The sequence below is a fragment of the Balaenoptera musculus genome, chromosome 3 (assembly GCF_009873245.2).
Source record: "Balaenoptera musculus isolate JJ_BM4_2016_0621 chromosome 3, mBalMus1.pri.v3, whole genome shotgun sequence".
NCBI classification, from domain to species: domain Eukaryota; kingdom Metazoa; phylum Chordata; class Mammalia; order Artiodactyla; family Balaenopteridae; genus Balaenoptera; species Balaenoptera musculus.
The window spans coordinates 13,350,826-13,375,287 of NC_045787.1; the positions used below are offsets into that span (position 1 = coordinate 13,350,826).

Genomic DNA, 24,462 nt, shown 5'->3' on the forward strand with positions numbered 1-24,462 from the left:
TGTTGCTTGACTTTCAGACATTTCAACTTTCAAATGTTTTCCAGAATGCCGTATGGACATAAGTAGGGCACAGTCACCTTTCCAAAGGTTGGACTGTAATGCAGTGAAATAGACCTTTCTGGGTCATCTACCAGCACAAGAAGTGGGTTTGCTGGATCATATGGTAGTTCTTCTTTAATTTCCTGAAGAACTGCTATACTGGTTACATTCACAACATCTTCACCAATGCTTGTTATCTCTCTCTTTTTTTTTTTAATGACAGCCATTCTAACCGGTGTGAGGTAATATCTCATTGTGGTTTTGATTTACATTTCCCTGATAATTAGTGATGTTGAGCACCTTTTCATATATTTCTTGGCCATTTAAATGTCTTCTTTGGGAAAATGTCTATTCGGATCCTTTGGCCATTTTTTAATTGTTTTTGTTTGTTATTGGGTTTTTTTGTCTGTTTTGTTTTGTTTTTGCTGTTGAGTTATATGAGTTTCTTGCATATTTTGGATATTAACCTCTTATTAGATATGTGTTTTGCAAATGTTTTCTCCCATTCCATAGGTTGCCTTTTCATTTAGTGATGGTTTCCTTTGCTGTGAAGAAGCTTTTTTGTCTCCATAGTTCCATTCATTTATTTTTGCTTTTACTGCCTTTGCTTTTGGTGTCAAATCCAAGAAATTATTGCCAAGGTCAATGCCAAGGAGCTTACTACCTATGTTTTCTTTTAGGAGTCTTATGATTTCAGGTCTCACATTCAAGTTTTAATCCATTTTGAGCTGATTATTGTGTATGGTGTAAGATATGAGTCCATCTTCATTCTTCTGCACGTGGATATCCAGTTTTCCCAACACCATTTATTGAAGAGACTATCCTTTCCCCACTGAGTATACTTTTACTCTTGTCAAATATTAGTTGATCATACATACAAGGGTTTATTTCTGGACTCTCTATTCTGTTCCATTGGTCTGTGTGTCTGTATTTATGCCAGTACCATACTGTTTTGGTTACTATAGCTGTGTAGTATAGTTTGAAATCAGGAAGTCTGTTGCCTTTAGCTTTGTGCTTCTTTCTCAGAATTGCTTTGGCTATTAGAGTCTTTAGTGGTTCTATACAAATTTTAGGATTGTTATTTCTATTTCTATGAAAAGTGGAAATAAAACTCCCTCATGCTTATGTCCACTAGAACCTTTACTCACCCAGATGGATAAATCACTAAGTTTATGATGCTATCTTATTCTAGTATATTTGACTTTTAGCAAGGTGGGAGGGAATAAGCATTCCCTTTTAATCTGGAGCATACATGAATGTATCTATTGGCTAAAAGCAGAGTTGGGTACACAGAGTCCACTTTTATTCCAGAATGCCTCTCTATACATTTGTGACAGTCCCACGGAAAGTTTTTAACACTCAGACTGTTTCCAACATATCTCAAATTGCTCTGTAAATTATTTAATCCAACTACAGTGACATCTCCTGGCCAAGATGAGAGCTAACTGATAAACATCTTCCGAGGTGATAGAAAATGACAAGACCTAAACGAAATAAAAGATATTTACCAAATGTTTTGTTTTAAAGCCATCAGCAGTTTATATGTTCATATTCTCATTACCCCCATGTTCAGCACCATGAATAACAAACTGGGAAAGCTCAGAACTAATAATATCTTCCTTGACTAAAGATGGGTAAATAAAGCAAGAAAAAGTGCTTTAAAATTGGCAGGTCCTTGTGGGAAATATTGCCAGAGCCCTATAAATGCATAGTGAGGATTTTTGCTCACAGATTCCAGGGCCTTCCCTTATCTTTTGGTGTGAGTAGGGTGACTGGCTTTGTGAATACTTCTTTTTTTTTTTTTTTTCTTAACAATTTTGGGATACAAGGCTAACCAGTGATCACACAATTGTGTGCTGATTTTAGGCTCCTTTATTCCTGCTTTGCAACAAAAAAGCTATTGTTTGCAACCTAATAATATTGTAAGAGGAGAGAGGGGGGCAAAGAAACCAAGGTCTTTCCTCTGTAGATAGAAATTTGGCTTCAATACAGGCCGGAGAGAGCAAGCAGGGTGCATTTCCTGTGGGAAATACTTTCCAACTTTTTTTTTTTAGCTTCGTTCCTCAGTATGATGCCTTAGCATGAATTGCTCTTGAAACTTTAAAAGACATTTTAAGATTGAGGCTGGTGGATAACAGCTTTGCCAGAGGAAGCCTTATGTTTGATTCTGTGGCTCTTCATCTCTCGTTACACCCCATGCCCAGTCTGGTTTGTGTTTGTGTGTTTTGTTTTTCTACAGTCTTCTCTTCCTCCAGGGATCCATCAGGAGCAGTTCAGGGACTGGAGAATCCGTGGCTCTGACAAGAGTGGATAAAAAAACCTCTGAGAAATGATGGGAGTAGGGGGCACGGGTGAAGAGGTAGTAACACAGAATTAGAAAGCCTTTCTTCTTATATCATAATTTGACTAGCATTTTTCTAAATATGTAACTGTTTGCAGTTCAGAGGGATATAGTCAAAAGATGATTAAGTTTTTCATACCAGGGTTTTAAATGTGTATCAATTTTGGAAACCTAAGGTAATTATCAAGATTTGATGCAGTTTGCAAGCCTTAAACTGTATAGAATTCTAATGAAGATGTGCCTAAGAGCCAGACATTAACATTATCATCACAGTACCTTTTCTGTGGTGGAAACTTTAAAATCCATGCCCTTTTAAGTGTTGCTAATTTGAACAAAGCGTACTTTCCTTCAGGACTCAGTCACAAAAATTACCTGCAAACAAATGGTGTGTTTGATCATTAAAATCAGCTCAAGGTTTTGCTCCATGAGTTTTTTCAAGAGATGAATATGGATAACTCCATTGTTCTTTATTTTGGAGGCTAAGTGGAGAGGATGGGCGAATATAATATTTTTATTTTAAGTTAGAAGGAAGTAAGCACACATCTTAATGTTTTTACCTATGCAGAGATCCAAGTAAGCGTGAGCATCTCATTGATTTCAAAGGCACTCTCATCAAATTACTACCATAAGTGTAACAGAGGAGAAGAAAAGAGACGCACATTTTAAAACTAGAATAACAGCAGGCCCCAAACTATCAAATTTCTTATTCTCAAAAGCTTTTGTCATAATTTATAATCTAATTTTCTAGTTTATGACCTTACAGGGTATTTTTCCTATTCAATGGGCATCTTTTCTTACTAAAGTGATATCCCATTTGAAGTCAAGCCATTGTATGGATCCATTGTATCCATTGTAATGTTTCAGTGCCATTAATTCTCCATCCAGAAGATTGCCCAAAGAATAAGTCAAATCATGAATAAATCTTGAGATGTAATAGGATTCTCAAAATTAACTCTGAAAATCTTTGAATGGTTTTCTGCCATAAAAACCAATAATGTCTCGTTAGATAAGGAAAGAGACATGGGGACTTTGCTATGAATCATGATGATGATAAGAGCACATTTTCCAATAGATAGCCAATGGGGAAGACAGAGGGGAGGGGAGTCCTCTAACTGTAGGGGTCAGCAAACTATGGCCCACAGGCCAAAGCCAGACTGCCAGCTCCTTTTGTAAATAAAGTTTTATTGGAACACAGCAATGCTTATTTGATTACCCATTGTCTACAGCTGCTTTCGTGCTATAAGGCAGAATTGAGTAGTTATAACAGACTGTTCAGCATGCAAAGCATAAAATGTTTAATATCTGTTTCTTTACAGAAAAAAAGTTGCCAACCCCTGCTCTGCTAGCTTGTCTATTTAGAATCTGCACTGATTACTGATGCAAACTTCCAAATCAAAACAAAGAGTCCTAAATAATGACATAATGACACAGGTAATTGCATGAGAAAAAAAAGCATCAAAGCAGTTGGATTTTATACCCTGCTGTGACATCCACTTCTTATATGGTTTGCAAATGAGGGAAGCAGCCAGAGCTTTTAGCAACTCAGCAGTAAATATTTTTTTCTCCAACTGGCACGATCCAGACTTCACTAGGATTCACTGAGCCAGGCCAGCGAGGATTATGGAATTCCCTCAGCTGCCTGAGGTGCTATCATGTTGCCCAAGTCAATGCCAAAATGAGGCACAGACAAGGTGGCCGAGAAAGGATTTGAGAATGTGCATAATAAGATCAGGAACTCCTCAGTGGCAGACTCAGTTACTGCAGAATGCTTGTTTTACCCTCACCACCTTTTTTTTTCATGCATATAAAGGGATAGTTGAAGAAAGAGCACAACTATCCTAATTAACATGAAACAGTACACATTTTTGGCTGCTTTTTAAAGATTCAATTATTTGAGGAATCTACACTACAGAGTGGATTTCAAAAAGAGATACAGCACAGCTAAGAGATCATCTTGGCTATTCTCATGAGTGTAGCTTTGAAAGGGATTCAGTTAAGCCCTGTAAATTAATCTCCTTGTATGTTTTGTTCTACCTTTGTTCTACAGAGGTAGAACAAAACATACAAGACTAGGATGACCAATATAAAAGGTCATCTAGTCCCAAACACTCTTAAGAGTGGAAGTGGCATTAATAATAATTAATTAAGCTGGTCAACAGGTGTAATGCAGGACTATCCCATATGAACCTGATGTGTGGTCTCCCATATAAACATAATCATGGTGGCGCCTGTTACTGCCAGTGGTTTCAAAGTGCTTGACTTCAGGGTTGAGCTGGAACATGCAGTGCCTGTGTGAGAATTACAAGAAGGCATTGCTTTCTGTGGCCCGCTAGAGATAGGCTCCCCTTCCTCTGGGTAGATGCAGCCCTCCTCCATAGGGCATAACTAGTTGAGGGGCAGATTAAATCTCAGACCCCCAGCTGAACCCCTGGCCAAATATCTGACAGGGCACAACCATATGTGGCTGTCCTGTTCAACACTGGAGTGGTAATGGTAGTAAATCTAGGTTGATGGGGATGAATCTTGTTCAATATTTGCAGCATTTCAGCCTTGATCTAAAATCAGTATTACCTGAACTGTTACATTTTGGATAGATGGAAAAGATTAGATTGTATTAAAACAAATTAAGACAGATCTTAATAACAGCTTACAATTTAGACAAGAAATGTGTGATGTCTGTGTTTTTAAAAATGTAACTTTAAGCTCCTGAAAGAAATTATATATTCTGAAACTTGGAGTCATCTATATCACAGGAAATACTGGCTTTTAGGTTTGCCCAGACCTTTTGGGGCCAAGTACTTTGGATTTTTTCCACTTAATTTTCCAGATAATTGCTATGGTTCCTCCCCATTTCTCCCTTAATACACCCCAGATGACAGAAAAGAGGTAGCAAAGAAAAATGGGAGCTTTGAGATAGAGGAATAAAACAAGATGGCCTTCTCATTAAGAGCGTCGGTGCCATTTCATCTAATTCTTCTGACCACAGACCATTTGGTCTGCTATTGTCTCCATGTTCCTGACAGACCCTAAGCTTTTTATTTGGAAAGACGGATGACCAAACAAGTCTGCCTTGAAGCACGTAGACACCCACAGGCTTGCCAAGACCCTTCACACTCAGCTGAGTGAAGACTCTCTCTCCTTTGCTCAAGGCTGATGGAGAAGCAAATAAAACCCACTTTGGCACTTTATGTTTTTCTTTTCTGCCAGTTCCCCTTTTTCTTTGGGTTAACTTAATTTCTTCCATTTATGAACCTGATAGTTTCCCCACATTGTTTTGAGCTTCCTTTAACACTGATAAATTAACTTTTTTGTAACGATCATTTTGTGAAAAAAGGGAGAATAAGAATTAATATTTGCAGATGTAAAATAAGTCTTTAGGATTCACTATAACTAGTAACGGTGGTAACATTAGGAAGAGTTTGCTGAACAGACTGGAGATGGTGTTAGAAGAAGACTTTGTGTATCTTGGATTTTTTTCACTTATGGCCTATGTGACTTTATTACCCATTTTTATTTATTTATTTTTTTTTAATTTTTTTTAATTTTTTTTTTAATGGCTGTGTTGGGTCTTTGTTTCTGTGTGAGGGCTTTCTCTAGTTGTGGCAAGCGGGGGCCACTCTTCATCGCGGTGCGCGGTCCTCTCACTATCGCGGCCTCTCTTATTGCGGAGCACAGGCTCCAGATGCGCAGGCTCAGTAGTTGTGGCACACGGGCTTAGTTGCTCCACGGCATGTGGGATCTTCCCAGACCAGGGCTCGAACCCGTGTCCCCTGCATTGGCAGGCAGACTCTCAACCACTGCGCCATCAGGGAAGCCCTATTACCCATTTTTAAAAGCTAAGTTAAAATATTTTTTAAAAATCAAAACAAAAACAAAAGACAGCAGCAACTTGAACAAATGCTTCCTCAGCAGTCTCTCCCACAGGAGAATTTGAAGGTCTAGCAGACATTCACTCTTCCGAGAGCATGGGGTTGACAATTATGTCAGAGGTCTACATAAACTTGTATCTGTAACTTTGCCTGGTCCACCTTGGGGGAGATGAAATTTCCTGTCTGCAAGTGAGGATTCTGATCTAGATTGAAAATGAAGTGTAATAATGTACCAGCTTTTGTGATACAATATGGTGCCTTGAGGCAGTCCCTTTGCCAGAGCTTATTGCAGGTAATCACACATTTTCCTACTTACTGACAATCAAGTGTAGTTGGGACTCACTCATAAGACAAGCAGTGACCCGAGCTGAGCCCTGGCCAGGCAGCGGAGCACCAGTGAGCAAGACCTTCACTCTGCCCGGTAGAGCCAGTGTAATTGAGGAGATGGTGATCTACATACACCGCGTCAGTGCGCTGTCATGGGTGAAATGTACAGAACAGGAGACGGCTAACGGTAGAGTTATATGTGAGGACAGGAGAAGGAGAGACTGTCCTCGCCTAAGACAGATCAAGGAAGGACTGGGCCAGGCTCATTCCCATTGGAAGTGCAGTAAAAGGTTTTTTAGGCGCCTCCCCATACCCTCTTGGGGAAAAAAAAAGGTCACAATGTTGTGTCTCAAAGGCTGAGGGAAAATGTTCAATGCACAGATTAACGTCATATCCTTAGAATGCCCATTCCATTCTCCCTGCAAAACACACTCTCTAGGAGTTTCATTGGTACGTCATGAGGAAGTTGGCCAACTCTAACCAAGGCAGAGTGTCTCTTTCCACATATCACTCCCAGCATTTGAAATCAAGTAGTGTCAAAAAAACGTTGCTTTCATTTTGACAAGAAAAGATAAGTCATGTCCCTTCTAGAACAGCGTAAAGAATTTTCTTCACTGTAGATTTTTATCAGCAGATAAAGGATCCCCCACTGGGGTATATAGTGAAGAGAGCAAGCCAGGGTTTTGAAATATTCTTTCCTGGCTTTAGAAATATTCATTGAGGGATGGGGGTGCAGGAGATTCTAAGCCAAAATGGTGAACATAATAACTTCATTCCATACTTGCGCAGGAGTTTAGTCTGCCAGCTGATACATTTGATACATTTGAAGCATTTGTTGAACTTTTTGAGAGAGGTATATTTATCTTCATTCTATCCATGAAATTCAGAGATGTTAGGGACTTTAAGTTAAAAGGCTTAGTCTGATGGAGTATTCTTCACCTCAACAGAAAAAAAGAGAGCAAAGATGACTGAAGGTCACACGCATGTGATTAAGTTCCCCCAGTTCCCACCTTCTCCTCCCATTGTACTCATCCACAAGTCCACTTGGCTCTACCTCCAGAATCTATCTTGAATCTGAGTACTTCTCACCGTCTCCTCTATGACAACCACTCCAAAAGGCCTTCATCTCACCCCTTCTTTGGATCTCACGTCCTTTATTCTGACCCCAAACAGTCAACTTTCAGCCCAGTAGCCATAGTGATGATTTAGAAGCATTGCAAGATCATGTCGGTCTCTGCTTAAAACTGAATGCAATTAAGGTAAAATCCATGCTCCTCCACAAGGCAGGGGGGTCTGTACAGTCTCTCCCACTTCTATACTCTTAGGTCTGACTGTTACCCTCGTTCACTGCCATCCAGTCATTCATCTCTCTCTCCCTTGGTCATGCTAAGCTTGGCCCCCCACACGTGACATTTGCACTGGTTCTTGCTTTTTCTTGAATGCTTTTACTCCAGAGTTTTACTGGGCTCCCTCCTTGCAGTTTTGGCTTAAATAGCCCCTCAAAGTGGCTTCCTCAGCCCTCCTAGATAAACCAGGACTGCTCTCAACACTGCCAAGTCATCCTTCACCAAATTACTTTATGTTTTCTTACTAGCAGTTACCTATGTCTGCAGTCATATTGTTAATCTGTTGGTGGATTTCATGTCTGTCTGTCACTCCTCGGGAGAAAGTGAGACCCTTGAAGACACATCATCTGGTTCTTGCTTTATCCTCAGAGCTTTGACCTGTATTATAGCCATAGTAGGCCTTTGATGAGTATCTGTGGACTGGCTGACTTCTAGCAGTTTTATACTCAGACTTTGGAAATTAGCCACTTAAGAATATTTGATCCACATTTTATCGTGAAATATACCACGAGTATAACCTTGATCTCCTAATATCGTAGATACTTATCTATGTAACAATGGGTTTGAGTCAGATAAAACCAACTTTGGCATTTCCCATAATCACTTTGTCCTGTTCTTGAATATAACACTATCTTGACCATGCATTAAAGAAAGAAGAAGGAGACGAAGGAGAAGTAGTAGAAGGAGGAAAAAAGGAAAACTGTAACAAATGAATGGTTGAAGGAAACTGAGTCAATTTGCATGACTCCAAGCATAGATTATCTTGCCATAAATTTCATACTGAATTTGGGAATTGAAATTGCATATTATGCTCAATTAAATATTCTTTGCTTCTCATACTTCTCTCTTGCTCCCCCCCCTTTTCCCTCCCCCTCTTTCTCCTTCTTTCTCTTTCTGTAATTCCATCAGTGTTTCACAATTTGTCCCATTCCATGCAACCCCAAATGGGAAAATTCATTAGATGATCTCTACCTCTCTCCAAAAGCTTTCTTATTTTCTTTAGAAATAAATAAGGAGGATGAGTTTTAATAGCATCTCTTTCACCTGCTCCTGCATCCACAGACTCGTCCCTTGACCAGTGCAAAGACCCTGTGTGAAGGGGAAGTCAGTCACTCCAGCCTTTGTGCAGGGGGGATCACACAAATGGGAGCCCCATGTTTGAGAGACAGGACTTGGACATCCCGTAGCAGCCCTCCAGAACATTCCATACACATCTTTGTGTCACTCGAAAAAGAAACAGTCAGACACCTCAGTGGAATGGTGATAGCTCTTCTTTCTGAAACAAGCATCACAAGATTCTTACCGTCACTTGTAGTTATTTGTGACTGTTTGTTCTAACCCAAATATTAAAATAATTGATTTTACACTTCCATATTGTTTGTTAACACCAGAATATAGTTTTGCAACTTATTTTTACTACAGCATTCTTATTCTACTTTTCCATATTTACAATAAAATTTTAAAAGTTGATTATTGTATTAGTTTGTTAGGTTGCCATAACAAAGTACCACAGACTGGGTGACTTAACCAACAAGAATATACTTTCTCACAATTCTAGAGGCTGGAAGTCCAAGATCAAGATATCAACAGGGTTGATTTCTTCTGAGGCCTCTCTCCTTGGCTTAAAGATGACCACCTTCTCCTGTGCCTTCACATAGTCTTTCCTGTGTGTGTGTCTGTGTCCTAATCTCCTCTCCTCGTATGGACACCAGTCATATTGTAGGGCCCACCCTAAGACCTCATTTTTACTTAATTTTCTCTTTAAAGACTCTTATCTCCAAATACAGTCACATTCTGAGGTATTGGGGGTTAGGACTTCAGTATATGAATCTGGGGGTGGGGTCACAGCTATATAGACACTAGAATAGAGAAGCATATTGTTCTGAATTCCTTAGCATGACTTAATAGCTGTAAGGAGTGAGGAGGGATGATATCTCTTTTAGATCCTGAAATTTCACTCTTCCCAAATAGAAATCTCTTTGAATTTGATAACTATAAATACTCTATACTCTGAATTTATAGTCAACTATCATATTAAATATAGTAGAAGGTTATATTAAGATACAGCTTTTTAATTTTTATGGATTTTAGTTTTTTTATGGATTTAGCTTAAGATCTATCTACAGGCCAGGTCTTCACTGGGGATTCATATAATGACATCTAATTACAAAGGTCTTTGAGAAACTGTATCACCATAGCCATTGAGAAGTTTTCTAAATAGTCAATGCAGGGCCCCAAAGGCCCTGTTTGACCCTTAAGGTTACTGAGTATCAACCATAATCAATTCCAGGAGAAAATAATCCATTCGGGGAAAAAAATGGTTATTGAATCATAGGATTTTAAAAAGAAAGCTAAGTTCTTTATGATAACTGAAGTATTTGATGGGATTTACTTAATCATTCAACTTCTGAGATTGATTAAAAATAGATATCTTAGCTTTTATTAATTTATTTTAAATTGGAAAATTATTTGGGTATGAAATATGGACATGAATGACTCACCTTCCTTTTTCAGGCTATGAATAAATAGGAAGAGAAAAGTGAAGATGGATTTTTATCCTATAGCCTTTATGTTCATTTCTCAAGTTGGCATGCTTTAAAAAAATCTCAATCACAGAATCAAACTTTACAAGTGATGGAGTTCTTCGAGATCATCTGATCTAATCCTATAACCTAAAGGCTTAGTAGCTAGACCCAGGAAAGCCAAAAGGACTTAAGTACAGATTGAATAATTTAACAGAAATATTTAAAGCTTAAAAATAAACTTGTTTAATTTGTCCCAATCATTCTCCAGTTTGCTTGTTTATAGGCTACATAAGTGAGTTGCTTTTATTCTCTAAAATAACGTAAAGTCTGTCACTTCGGTGCTTTTGGTGTTGTTTCCTCAGCCAAAGCGGAAAAATTAACTTCCTACTCACACTTCATGTGTTGATTTGTGGATGATTCATCTCAAAAGTACCTTCCCGTGTATCAGCTTAAACTAGCTTTGACAAATGTAAATACAAAAACCAAAATAAAATCTCTGGCATAGCCTGAAAAAATTAGAGTAAATAACTTAAAAAATAAATTATTGTTTAAAAACAGTTTGGAAATGAGGGAGTTAGCAACGGATGGGAAGGAGTTTTAAGATTTTGAGTGGAGAAGTGACGTCAGGACAACACCATGGATTTCTCTTCCACACTGGGGCTCATTTGAGAGGACGGGTGTTTTGATAATTATCAGGTTGGGACATCAGGCATAGAACAGGGCTTTGCCCAACACCCTGGAGACATGGCCACCCTATTCTTTAGGAAGATTAGCCCAGCCCAGATCTATGGGACAGACGGGACCAATTGTGGATTGGTAAGTATGTCTCACAAATACACCAGCTAAACAGAGTGGAGGCTTACCAGTGTCCAGAAACAGCTCTCTCCTGGGACAAGTGACGGAAGCAGCCTAAAGCAAGGAGACAGTGATTTACTATGTGACTTCCCCAGTCCAGCTGCCTGTACCAAAGCCGCCCAGTTGTCAAATGTGTCCTGTCCTGTGAGGCTTTTTCTAAGTCTATGCTATGACATGATTCCATTTCTAAACAGTAAATATATATATATATATATTTTAATATATGTTATATAAAATTATATAATGTTACATATTATATATGTTATATATATTATATATATTATATATAGACATATATATTATAAATATATACTTATAAATATATAATTATTATATATAATTAAATATTATATATATTGTTATATCTATTATTATAAATATATAATATATAATAAATATATATTTCTCATTATAATATATGTACGTATTATACTGAGAAACAAAAGTGGACATTCTGGCACATGGAGTTAGGTCACCCTGCCACCCTGCCTTTAGAGATCCTCCATACGCACATTTCAGCAGATGCGTGGTCCTGCGTGTGCTGGGAAGGAGAGGGCCGTAGAGGGGGAAGAACTGTGCCCCGGACACCCCGGAGAGCTGGCTTGGAGAAGGAAGTAGCCTCACTGTCTAGAGAGGAAAAAGCCGCTGCAGTCACCAGTGGGCACAATTCAGCACATTCTGATGCAACGTAGGTCAGAGTATTTCAGTGCAGTTTTCTGACAATCTGGAATATTCAACATTCCTGAGGAAGAGAGTTAAATTGCAAACTGGTTTTAATCAAATTTCCCCTCACAACAGGGACTTACTTTTGCCTCTGACCCCTGCTTTCCTTTTACATCTCTCAAGAAGGTGTCATAAATTGAGCTTCCAAATGCTCAAGATCCCTTCCAGAGCTAACTCCCACTCCTGTCTTTGAATCACAATATACACAGATGTCTAGCCGCGAGGCACCCCCCAAAAGCACTTCAGGGCGGTATCTTTGCCAGTGGTCAGAAGTAACCCCTGAGCTTGACTGGGCAAATCCACGGTACAGCGCACTCCGCTCTGAATTCACGGCTTTCCAGAGCTGGAAATCGTCGGGCTCCTCGGCCGGGTGAAAGCGAAGACGAGCTGTCTGCTGTGGGAGCTCTGACTGTCTGCTGGGTCTCCCTGTGACCACAGCCCAGGACCTGGCAGTTGAGAAAAGACAGCTGTTCCAGGTCTGTCAGCAGCAGGGGGCACATCTGTGCTGGAAATTACTCACACAGTCCCGAGGACCGGATAATTTATCATTTTCCTTTGCCCCAGATGAGCTGAAATACGTGTGTGGAAGTGATCTAGTCCCTCGCCTGCTTCCTGTGGAGTCAGCAGTGGGCATTTTTCTTTAGATTTTCTTCCTTGTCTTTCTCAGTGTCCTATCAAATTCTGAAGATCCCCTCCAGGTCAAGTGTTCCGTTGACCAAGTCTTTATATTTAAGGAAAATAAAGGGAACTCCTGAATTTATTTAAAATGTATTTCCAGTTGTAAATCCTTCTGTATCCAGCCATGTACTTCTGATGGTCATTGATGGTTTCCCCAGAGCCCCTTCCTCAAGCTCAGCCTGGACTTGCCCCTCCCCCGTCTTCAATGGGTGCCCTGGGCATGGCTACACGTCTCGCACAGGATAACCCTGGTATATGGTAGTCAGACCTTCAGTAACTATTAGAGTGAAAGATGGCAGGTTGGGCCCTGAGAATAATGATGGACATGACATAGCCTTGGGCCCTTCTCTTTCCCTAGTCAGACTCAACACATGAAGAAATAATAACAGCTTGATAAATCATGATATAAGAGAGATTTGTCCCAAGTGACCCAGTGGTGATCCCCTTTGTCTGAGTTTCCTTCGTAGGTGAAAGTTCGGAACCTCCACACAAGCAAGGACTTGGGTGCTTTTACACTCTGCTGTTGCCAGCACTTGCATAGCTCCTGACACACAGTAGGGACTCAAGGTGTAGAATGAATTTACAGCACAATTTGTGATTTTGTGCAGGGATGTTTTGTTCTGCTAACCACTGCCTTTCAAAATTCATGTGGGTAACTTAAAAGAGTCTGCCTTCATTAACTATATTATTTTGCCCATCCTCGATCTCTGAAGACAGCTGGCTATTATTTTCACCCAATAAACCATCCAAACCCCAGCCATTTTCTTTAAGTGGAACTCACAGAAGGAATTGCTCTACCTTAATATTAAACTGCCATCATGGATGTAGCTGTGCAGAAATATTTTCTTGCTAGTGGGCAACCCATGTTCATCACCATGTGAAGTTGCTATATTTAACGATAATGTGTATCAGTGTGTCCGTATCACAAGCATCTGTATAATTGCATATTCTAAAGCAGATGGTGTATGCATATTTGGGGGATTGTTTATGCAGATGGTTACTTGAATGTTGAACTTCAGAATTTCCTGTGGGAACTCCTCATCCTTCAGTGCTCTTGGACTACCACAATGGGTACCTTTTGACTCGCTTTATCAGGCAATCATTGTGGTGGCTAAGAGCTTGATCTGGATTAGAATCCTAATTGCTAACCCTCCTTAGAATTCACTTCCTCCTGAAAAAAGAAAAAGAAGATGGCCACTAATTGAATCGACTTCGTAGGGCTATTAGGTGGATGCAATTTGATAGGGTATGTAATAATTTTAGCACAGGGCCTAATACAGAGTGGACACTCAGTAATTATTAGCCATGTATATCTAGATATCTCTAGAATCTCAAAGAACTAATAACAAAATAATCATTTATGCATATAAATGCTTGATACTCGTAGAAAGATCAAATCATTTTAAAGAAAAAATAGCTTTAAACTTTTTCATAGAAGAACAAGAGCTAATACAACCAAAGAGGAGAGGAGCTAGGATTATTCAACTAATCAGTGAACAGAGCTGAGGCATGAAGCTGAAATGGAAGGGCAAAACATGAAAAAAGATGACTTGAAAGGCGTTTCTTTTGCATAAATGAAGACGTGTTGACATGCCCATTTGAAACACAGTATCTGAGCGTTACAGTCTTTTAACAGCCAAAGCTGCAATGCTTGACTCTCCCCTAGTGTCATAAATGACACACGTAATTTGAATGTACAGCATTGAATATGGATTCCCAGAATTTCTTTAGAAACACAAAATATTTTGTTGGATTGTTTAGCAAATAACACTCTAGTCTTTTTTGGGGTAATATATTTTTTAAAATTTAAATACATATCAGTAAAGAAATCAGACAATAATGATCCATGGTTTTCATTTTATGCAAAAAATAATAGGAGAAATACTTTATATTGAAATGTATTTCTTACTGCTTAATGTCTTCTAGATTTCTCTCACCACAAGTGATATTAAGAAGGTGAATAATCACGTACCTTATTTAATATTGAAAAGAGTAAAACATGGGACACAAATTTGACCATATTACTATGAATACCATGATTGCAAATTTTATTTGCATCATTATTTTATCTGCCTTAGATTTGTTCAGTGAAAGCTGTAATATAGTTAGTTCTGGTTCAGTTGCCACTATTTTTCTTTTATGTCACTTATATAAAAGAAATTTTGTTTCACTTAAAACTGAAATGAAATAATAAATGGTATTGATATTTAATACTTCTCTCTCTCCTCCCAACTCTAAAATCCAAGAAGCAGATCTATCTTGCTTTTTCTGTGTGTCCACTGTTTAGCACAGTTCTTGGTACGTAGTAGGCATTTAACAGATACCTCTCAAGTAAATGATCAAACAAGATGTAGATATGGAAATGCTACATTTGCATTTTTACCCTTTCCATCTTTCCTAACAAAAGCAAACACAAAAATTGATCCTTGGGCAAAATTAAAAGAAATTGTAGAAGTATCTCTAAATGTACGACTCACAGGCAAATAAGAAACTATGATCCTCACAATTATTAACCACACTATTAGTAGTAGTTGCTCGTATGGTGGGGTGCAGAGGTCAGATAGGCCATGGGCTTTGTGCTCTCCATTGTACACTAATTATAGAGATATTTTTGCTGTAAGATAGTGTTCTGCTCCAATAAATCTTTCGGTTGTGTGTATTAATTTGCTCTGGTTGCCATAAAAAGTACCATAAACTCAGGAGCTTAAATAACAGACATGTATTTTCTCACTAATACTGGAGGCTGGAAGTCTAAGATCAAGGTGTCAGCAGAGCCAGTTTCCATTTGAGGCATCTCTCCTTGGCTTGCAAATGCCTCCTTCTCCTTGTGTCTTCACAATGGTCTTGCCTCTTTGTGTGTCTGTGTCCTAATCTCTTCTTCTTATAAGGACACTAGTCATATTGGATTAGAGGCCACACTAAGAATTCATTCTAACTTAATCACCTCTTTAAAGACCTTATCTCCTAACGCTGTCACATTCTGTGTTACTGTACTGTACTGAGGGTTAGGACTTCAACATATGGATTTGGGAGGAATGCAGTTCACACCATAGCAATGTGGTCATGAAAATCTTCCATGATCAGATTGGTTTGAGAAATGCTTTGGTGAGACCAGATTTAACAGATCCTTTTAATATGCTGCCATGCGCTAGGAATCTCCAAGAGAAAACTACAGGATGCTAGTTTTGCCCAGGGAAAAAAACAAGCCCTCCCTCACTCCAATAACATACACTGTCAACACTCCAGATCTTCCCTTGGAACACCCCTTGGCAGATCACAGCGGTGGCCCAGCGCTGTGTTGGCAGCCCTGCATCTGAGTGGTGCTGTTACCGAGGGCCACTGATCTGTCTGACCCCAAGCAACCCCGCGACGAGTCCAGTTGCATGAGCAGTTGTTTCCAACTCTGTACCATCTCCACAACACATTATGAATTTGACACAGGACTTTTCTTTATACATTTAATAATTCTTTCTTAAGTTATGACTTTCCGTTTTTGCATTCTACCAACTGGTACCAATTTTTCCACATACTTCCTCACTCCAAGTGAAGGTACTGTTGACATCTTTCTCTATAGGCGTTGGCATTCGATAACATTTTTGCGGCTAATTATCTCATTGTTTGAAAGGAATGAAGAAAAGAAGAAATGCAATGAAATGCCTCTTGGAGAGAAGGAAACATAAATTTACAACTTTGAATAGGGTTTCAATGTAGAATAGCTGTCCAGCCTCCATGGAGACAGAATTCTTTAAGCACTCATTATACAAGCAAACTTGCTAAGCTCTTTAGGACGTTAGTGCCTTTGATAAGGATGTTAGCAACTTTCCCTGAACTATTGCATATTTATAGTGGGTCCTTAGCGGAGTAGGGGGCCTTGTGAATTAATCCCTATTTAATGAGAAATATTTGAAGGTGGTGAGAGTCACATGCTGCTGATGGGAAAACTCTGCCTTGATAGATTATTTTTGGAACGTTAAAGTCTACTCAGTCAAGACACTTGACTATTTAGGGCAGGACAGTTTTGTGAGAGATTGAAATAAAATATAGAATTTATACTCAATTATTTTCATCACCTATAAAATGCGCTGTGTTTGCTTTAAGGGTTTTAAATTTTCACACTTTCTTGCTTTCGTCAGACCTCAGTAGCCTGCACTAAATCAAATGGCTATATATTGAGTTTTGGCTGAAGGGTGTTTTTAGTAAGGTGACAGCCAGTGGCTGCAATTGAGAAAATGTAACTTATTTTAGATTAATTTGTAATATATGTTTCATTTCAAACGGTATGGAGAGAGCTATGAATAGACGTTCGTATGTGAAAAGTGCTGTTGGATTCTCACCAATGTGATGCAAATTATCCATATCTACCTCAAGATTTAGGTACATAATTAAAATGTTTTTAGGTACTTGGAAATGTTTGGACATTCAAAAAGAAATTATCATAATGAAAACTATTATTATTATTTCTTTAGACTTGATCTTATCACTGATACAAAGTATTCAGGAATTAACTGGTAGAAATATATTGCCGAAATAACTTGCTTCCCTTTTAGCTCATCTACTACTCTGTTCTGTTTTTGGGTATACAAATAAAAGGTGTTTAATTTGTTAGTTTTTCGTCTATAAATTTAAGAAAGCCATGAGTGTGTGCTGGTAGGTGGGTATGGTAAAATCCATCAGGATTTCTTTTCTTTTTGGAGATGGATGGCCCTTCTCATGTTGTCAATGTTTTTTGGTTTTATGTACCTGTAAAGGTCATGCCTTTTCAAATTCACTGAACACACAGTTAATTTGATACCCAAATCTGGATGTAAACATGACAATAAAGCAGCATAATTTAATAAGACTACTGGATGTGATATTAACTCGCCATGAGTAAAGTTCTTACCTTTCCTGACCACATTTTCCTCATCTACAAAATGAGGAATTATCCAAGACCTTGCCTTAGTGCTGACCTCATTTTCTTCCCTGTTTTGCACATCCACACCCAAATTTAAAGAACAAACATTCATTCAGTTGTTCACACTATCGTGGCTCAGATGTTTGATATATTTTAGATGCCACCTTTAAACTCAAAGTTGATTTAAAGATCTTGCACTGCAGCTACTTAATTTTTTTTTTTTATTGTGAAGGCCACAAAGGTGATCATCTATTCAAAACTGGGTGTTATGAATTTTATTTATTTTGTTTTTTTCATACAAAATAATTGCATTGAGGGTTTTGTCCGAAAATAAAATGCAATTCCATAACAAATCAACCTTTGTCAGAAACCAAAGTTTAAATGACAAAACTCCTCCTAATTTCTGTGTAGGTTGTTTTTGTTCCTTAAGTCCATGAGAGGCTTGTGGTTGAATGTGAGGTAATGGTAAGTTTGCCGGGCTTTGAGTCCAAAGACCTGGGGTCGGGTCCCAGATTCTGCTGTAAGCATTGGGCAGGTCACTTACTCTGACTGCACCTCAGTTTTCTCACCTGTAAAATGGGAAGGACATCCCTTATAACAATCAAGAAGTGGTGGGAGGAAGTGCCTGAGGCTTTGCCAGTGATGAATGCATTAGTCATAGGGAGCAGACAGGTGTGCTTTTACATGATAAATGAGGTGATTAGAGACTTCCTTTCCTAAATGCATGATGTTTACCAACTTAAAAAAAATTTTTTTTTGATTTTTGTCTGGATCACAATCCCTGATCAGCTGGTAAAGTTGTCATAGATAAGGCAAGTTTAGGGTTAGCATATAAGACTGAGGATTAAATCGGTGAGAAAATTTAGAGACTGGCATTTCGAGACTGGATACCAGCAGATTCCACTTGGAAATAATGGCAAAAGCTGAAAATGGCAGCTTCAAGTGTTTGTGCTTCCTTTATAGCGATTCTGTACAACGTAGAATCGCTGGAACCCAGGAACCATAGAGAGGGTCTGTGTGACAATAGCTGGTACTGTGGCAGGCATTCTATCATTCTTCATCACCAATATACACACATAAATACAATGCTAGTAGTATATATTATTATATATACATATATAATAATACACATATACACGAACGTATATACACATGCATACATCTATACACATAAATACAATGCATACATATATACACATAAGTACAATGTTAGTATATATTATTATATATACATACACATATACATATACGTATATACACATGCATACATATGTACACATAAATACAATGCATACATATATACACATAAATACAATGCTAGTAGTATATATTATTATAGTAAATAGCATGTGTGTAGTATTTATGAAGAGATAAAATCTGGCAAAGCACTAGCTATACTAGGAGAGAGTCCCAGATCATGTTCAAATGAGAACCTAAAAATCCATAGACAGTAGATATACTGTGGCCTTTTCTTCCGGTTTTTCAAACCAGTGAAAAAGATCATTTTAAATTTATCTTTTCATAGCTAGACATTGATATAGAAAGGAAAACATCGTATTATTCCTTCTTATCCAATGTATCTTGCAGGAGAAGCCCATCTCTAAGCTCTTCAGTAAATATTTATTAATTCAAATTTATTTATTAAGACTTTTGAGTACTAAGGTGGCTAAATTAACCCTTTCTTTTAGAAAATCATGAAGGAATAGGCTAAAAAGTAAATTTTACAAAACTTGAAGTTTTAAATGATACAGAAAAAATAGTGACCTAATTTATCATTTTTAAATGTTTTCATTATTCCTTAACTTTCTGTATCTAAATGTCAATTTAATACTGGTCATTAAAAAGCATATTAGAAGAAATTATGACATAATAAAATTTGGTGAAACTTAAATCTTTATACTGAGGTGAATTTGAGTGCTCCAGCATTTCTTGTAATATATATCATTCAAAATCCCCGTGGGATAAATTATAAAAATGGAAACTGAGAACATACTCTCTATTCATTTACCCACGCATCTGAAGTTAGCCTTGTTTTTAGCCAAATGCATAATCATTTCCAAGGTGAAGAGCAGTTAACCCAGTGGCCTCTTAAACATTAAATTCCATTAAGTTCACCTCTGAACAATGGCCAAAGTCATTAGTGCATCTTCTCAAAGTGCTTATTACTCATGTGCAAATAAGTTTACTGATTTAGATAACTTCCTAAAGCCAATCAGAGAAAGCCAATTAGCTACAGAAAGAAGATGATGATCTCCATAAAGAATTGACAAACTTTGTCTGCAAAGGGCCAGGAGTAAATATTTTCAGCATTGCCGGCCAGCCTAACTACTAGACTCTGCCTTGTAGCTTGAGAGCCACCAAGAGACAACATGTAAAGAAATGGCGGGGGCTGGATTTGGCCTGAAGACCTTAGTTTGTTCACAGGGTCCTACATGATAGGAGAATAATTGTAATTTCTAATTGCATTGTTGAAAGTAAAAGGTTTGTGGCTCCATGAAGTCCTGGAGCTGTATGAAAACTGAAAAAATGTAATCAGTCATCTGGATACCTTCAGCAAAGTCCAAACATCTGGATGTTTGGAAATCTAAAGTTTAAAAAACACCTATTATGTTATCATTATGATTATTACTAAGCTTTTGTGTACTTCATTCCAAGAGTGATCTCAACATATTTAAAGAGCTGGAAACAGAGTGAAATTGTACCTTTTTTCTTTTCACTTTGAATCTGATATTTTAAAACAAACACCAATGGAGGGGAAAAAATGTTTCCAGTAAAAGATAGTGTATATTTTTTAATATCAGATACTCTCTTAAAACCATCGTAATTAAAGCCACAATAGCACTGAGTTTGTTTGATATCAACCAGTTTGCAAATTAAAGTTTCTTTGTTAGGTAGACATAACCAACCCCAGGATAACACACACGCATCCACATCCTTCCCAACTTGATCCCTATCTGGGTTCTAATGCTGGTAAACTTAATTGATAGAATGAGGAAATACGTCCCATGCAAAAGTCTTGTTGTGATTGCTTCTCCTTTTCAAAATACTACTGGAAGACAAAGCTGGGCCCCATATTGAATTCTAGAATGAAAATAGACCAGCTCTGTTTATTCAGAGTCTAGTAAAAATAAATATTGGGATTGTTGTGTATTCCTTGCAAATGCTAGATCACAAAGTCATTGTTGGTGTGTTTGTGGAATGAACTCCAGCCTACATCTGGGAGGCCCTTCACACTTCATGGTAGAAGAGCCTTTATTATTATTTTGCAGTATAGGACAGATGAGTGACTGCACAGGTCTCTTGTTGGTGCCAGCACTGTACCTTACGTGGCTGCACTCACACTGAACTGCCCAGGCACTGGTCCTGTCCTTGTGTGGGGCCATCCTCACCTCCTCTCAGGTACCCTCATCAGGAGAGACATCTTTCTACCCAGGGAAGCTCCTCCTGGCCTCTGATTCTGGATCATGTCCCTTCCTCTCTGCTCTTAGAGGACTCCATTGGTTATCTCTTGCCTTATCTTCCCTTCAGCTTATATTTTCCTCTTTTTTTATTTAATCACAAAAAGTTATCCAGACCTCTCTCATCTTATATCCTCCCTCTCTCTCTCTCATCCCCGTCCCTTCCTTCCTCCACTTGCCCTCCTGCAATTCAAGTGCTATTTTTTGTCCTCTGTGCCTTCAGGGCCAAGTTCCACCCGAGAAACCTCTCCCAGATCTCAGTCTTCCTGGTCTCCTGGACATTTGTGGGCTTCCTCTATAAGCATCCAATTTCAATTTGCCCGTTTTTTTTTTGGCCGTACCGCGTGGCATGTGGGATCTTAGTTCCCCAACCAAGGACCGAACCTGTACCCCCCTGCAGTGGAAGCATGGAGCCTTAACCTCTAGACCACTAGAGAAGTCCCCCATTTCATTTCCTATCAACTGAATTCTCTCTTCTCAGTCTTAGGCCTTTTTTTTTTTGAAGACTTGACCACTCCCTAGTATCTAGTGGTAGTTACGGATTTTTCCCCATCAGAAATGATGATTGGTCAGGAAGGGGCACCTGAGCCCACACGGGCCAGTGAAGAAAGAATGAATCCCAGGAGTTGCAATGGTCCAAAAAAAATCAGCTCCCTTCCCCTATGGTCTCAAACCTGGCTGCACCTCAATGTTTATCTAAAGGGACTTTAGAAAATACTGATTCCTATACCACCACCACCCTTCTGCCTTGAAATCCCCATGTAATTTGTCTGGAGTAGTAAGTGCTCTAATAGAAGTGAGCTACTGACTTATTGGATGCCTTCTTCTTGATGGCAAGAGTACCTTGTATTCAACTTTCCTGTCCTATCCACTGACTGGGACATGAAACATGGTATGTCCTCAGTAAATCGTTTCTAAATTGGATAGCTTTGTTGTGAATTAATTTCTAAAGAAATCGTTGGCAATTTCATTAATTAGAACCATAATTTTACTTATATTTTCAACTAGATATGTCTTTACCTAAAAAAGTTTTTTAGATTATTAGCATCAATCTTCATCTTGTGAAGATTTTTTTTGCTAATGTCTTACTTGTGTGTGAATCAACATCTCCTATAATTCCTGAGGGAGACCAATCTCAAAGTTCCTGTAAAATGACAGTTCTCAGGAAAGTGTTGTACAAGGAGGAGCCCATTCATTCTCCTGTCCAATGTACCAGGCTTGGAATTCCAACTCTGCCGCTTACTGGCTGTGGGATGGTGAGCGATTTACTTAAGATCTCGGAACGTCATTTTACTTAGCCATGAAAATGAATAACTCAGCAATGGCGAATGTGTATGGGACACTTGCTTGGTGGCTCCCATTTTACTCTTTCTCTTAACTGACCCTCAGAGCCCTATGAGGAAAGTAATATCATCACATCATCATCACCACCACCATCCCTGTTTTACATATTTGGAAATGGAAGATTAAAGACTTTCCACACTTTAAAGGATTAGAGAAATTCCAGAGCCCTCACTTAATAACCACCAAAAAGTCAGGAGTGGCTTTTCTGAGATTTCAGGGGGATGAACTGAAAGTGCCTGAGAAAGTCCTCATGTTGCCCTCATAGCACCTGGATGACCTCATCCCTAATTTCTCAGTTAGGAAGAATCTCAGCACCCCGATTAACTCGATCTTGGGGATGGACGTGAAGGCATAATAGTTTAGACGGAGCTCCTGTGGCTGCCTCAGTGAGAATCATCCTGTGTGGGGTTTGAGGTGGGCCAGCCTGAACCCAAATGATGTCCTTCTGAAAGCCCGCCAGGGTGAGTGTGCAGACCCCAGCAACGAGGGCGATGGTACTGCTCTCTGATGAGCAAGCTTGGCTGTCCTTTCCTCTGGAGGAATTCCTGTCAATCCTGGTTTATGAAGCCTGGATAGTTCTCTGTCCCATATTTCAGTGGGGTTCATTTTTTAAATTATTGCACTCAGCAAAATCACCGTTTTCCCATTGATTCTACTTCCACATTCCAGTTGATGTTATTTTTTTCTTTTAATGGCTATCAAGATTTGTATAGTAATATTAAAAACACGTACATATTGCATACTGCATGTACCACATACTGTTCTAAACACTATAAATGTATATTAACTCATTTATTTTTCATAATAACCCTATTTGCTCCCATTTTATAGATTAGGAAACTGAGGCACATGGAACAAGGGTTTTCAGATGTTAGTGTGCATCAGAAATCACCTAGAGGGCTTGTTAAAATAGGTTGCTGGACCCTACCCCCAGAGTTTCTGATTCAGGAGGGCTGGGGTATGGTCTGAGAATTTGCATTTCTAGAAAGTTCCCAGGGCAAACTGATGCTGATGCTACCATTCCGGGGACCATGTGAGAGCCAGTGAGATGGGGGTAACTTGCCCAGGTCCACACAGCCAGTAAGTACTCGAGGCTGGATTCGAACGCCGGCAATCAAGTCTCAGAAGCCTTTGCATTACCTTGCGTAATAACTGGACAGGACTCTCGTGCCTTTGTAAGAAGAATGCCTGTTTCCATATAACCATTTTCCACTTTTTTGCATAGAAATACGCCCGTTTGTATGGGTGTCTGCATACGTGTGGATGAATATACACGTGTATATAATAACCAGACACTCTACTGAGTCCAATTCTGTATCAACCGAGAATAACCATTAGCAAATTCTTTAATCATTCTTATACTTACTTTAACAATTATAATCATTAGTTTGCTTTAATAGCAGATCTCTGAGCTCATCACAGTCATTATGACCTGTTATTTGGAAATAATGAGCTTGTGTTTCAAAAGCATGGGTAATCTCATACTTATTTCCTAGAAGTAAATCAGACTCTATACAGTTTGACATAATGACAAGTGTAATTAATGCATTAGAATTCTAGTTTCTTAGTCATCAACTCGAGCCTCTCACCAGATTCATAAATCTCTGAGGTCTGTGAATGAAGTGTGGGCAGCCGTGGCTTGGAGACTTCCCGAGCTCTTTGACTCAGCTGTGGGCAGCTCCACTTGTTTAGAAACTCTTCCCCACAGTTACCCCAACCCTGCCCGCCTGTGAGCTCCATCTGTCCTAGACCTCTGGCGACACACGAGTCCTTTTCATGCTTCACATGAGACCGTCTCAAGTGTGCAAATACTCTACCCAAGGATTCTAGTCTTCAAACTGTGCCTGCCCTCTCATCAATGACTCGCCATACGCCAAACTTGTCTTCCTGTCTCCTGCCCTGCCTGCCCTGGGCGTGCTCTAACCTGGCACTGTCCTTTCTCTCCTATATGGTGTCCCAAAGAGAATGAAATATTCCAGAAGATACCCAAGAAGAGAATCATAGCCCTTGATCTGGAAGTGGATGCTGAGATTAAATGTAAACCGTTTTCATTGGCAGTTTCC

At 38.9% G+C, this 24,462-nt stretch overlaps 1 protein-coding gene and 1 long non-coding RNA gene across 3 annotated transcripts in view; one reads left to right on the top strand and one right to left on the bottom strand.

Annotated features, from left to right (window-relative positions):
* The window catches only part of FBXL7 (F-box and leucine rich repeat protein 7), a 418,013-nt gene that overhangs the window by 293,606 nt on the left and 99,945 nt on the right, over nt 1-24,462 (top strand). The window lies entirely within an intron of this gene.
* LOC118893545 lies at nt 1,923-11,985 on the bottom strand. The gene is made up of 3 exons (XR_005019484.1): nt 11,815-11,985; nt 11,311-11,356; nt 1,923-2,336 (listed from the first exon to the last, which is right to left on the bottom strand). It is a non-coding gene; the product is annotated as an uncharacterized LOC118893545 (long non-coding RNA).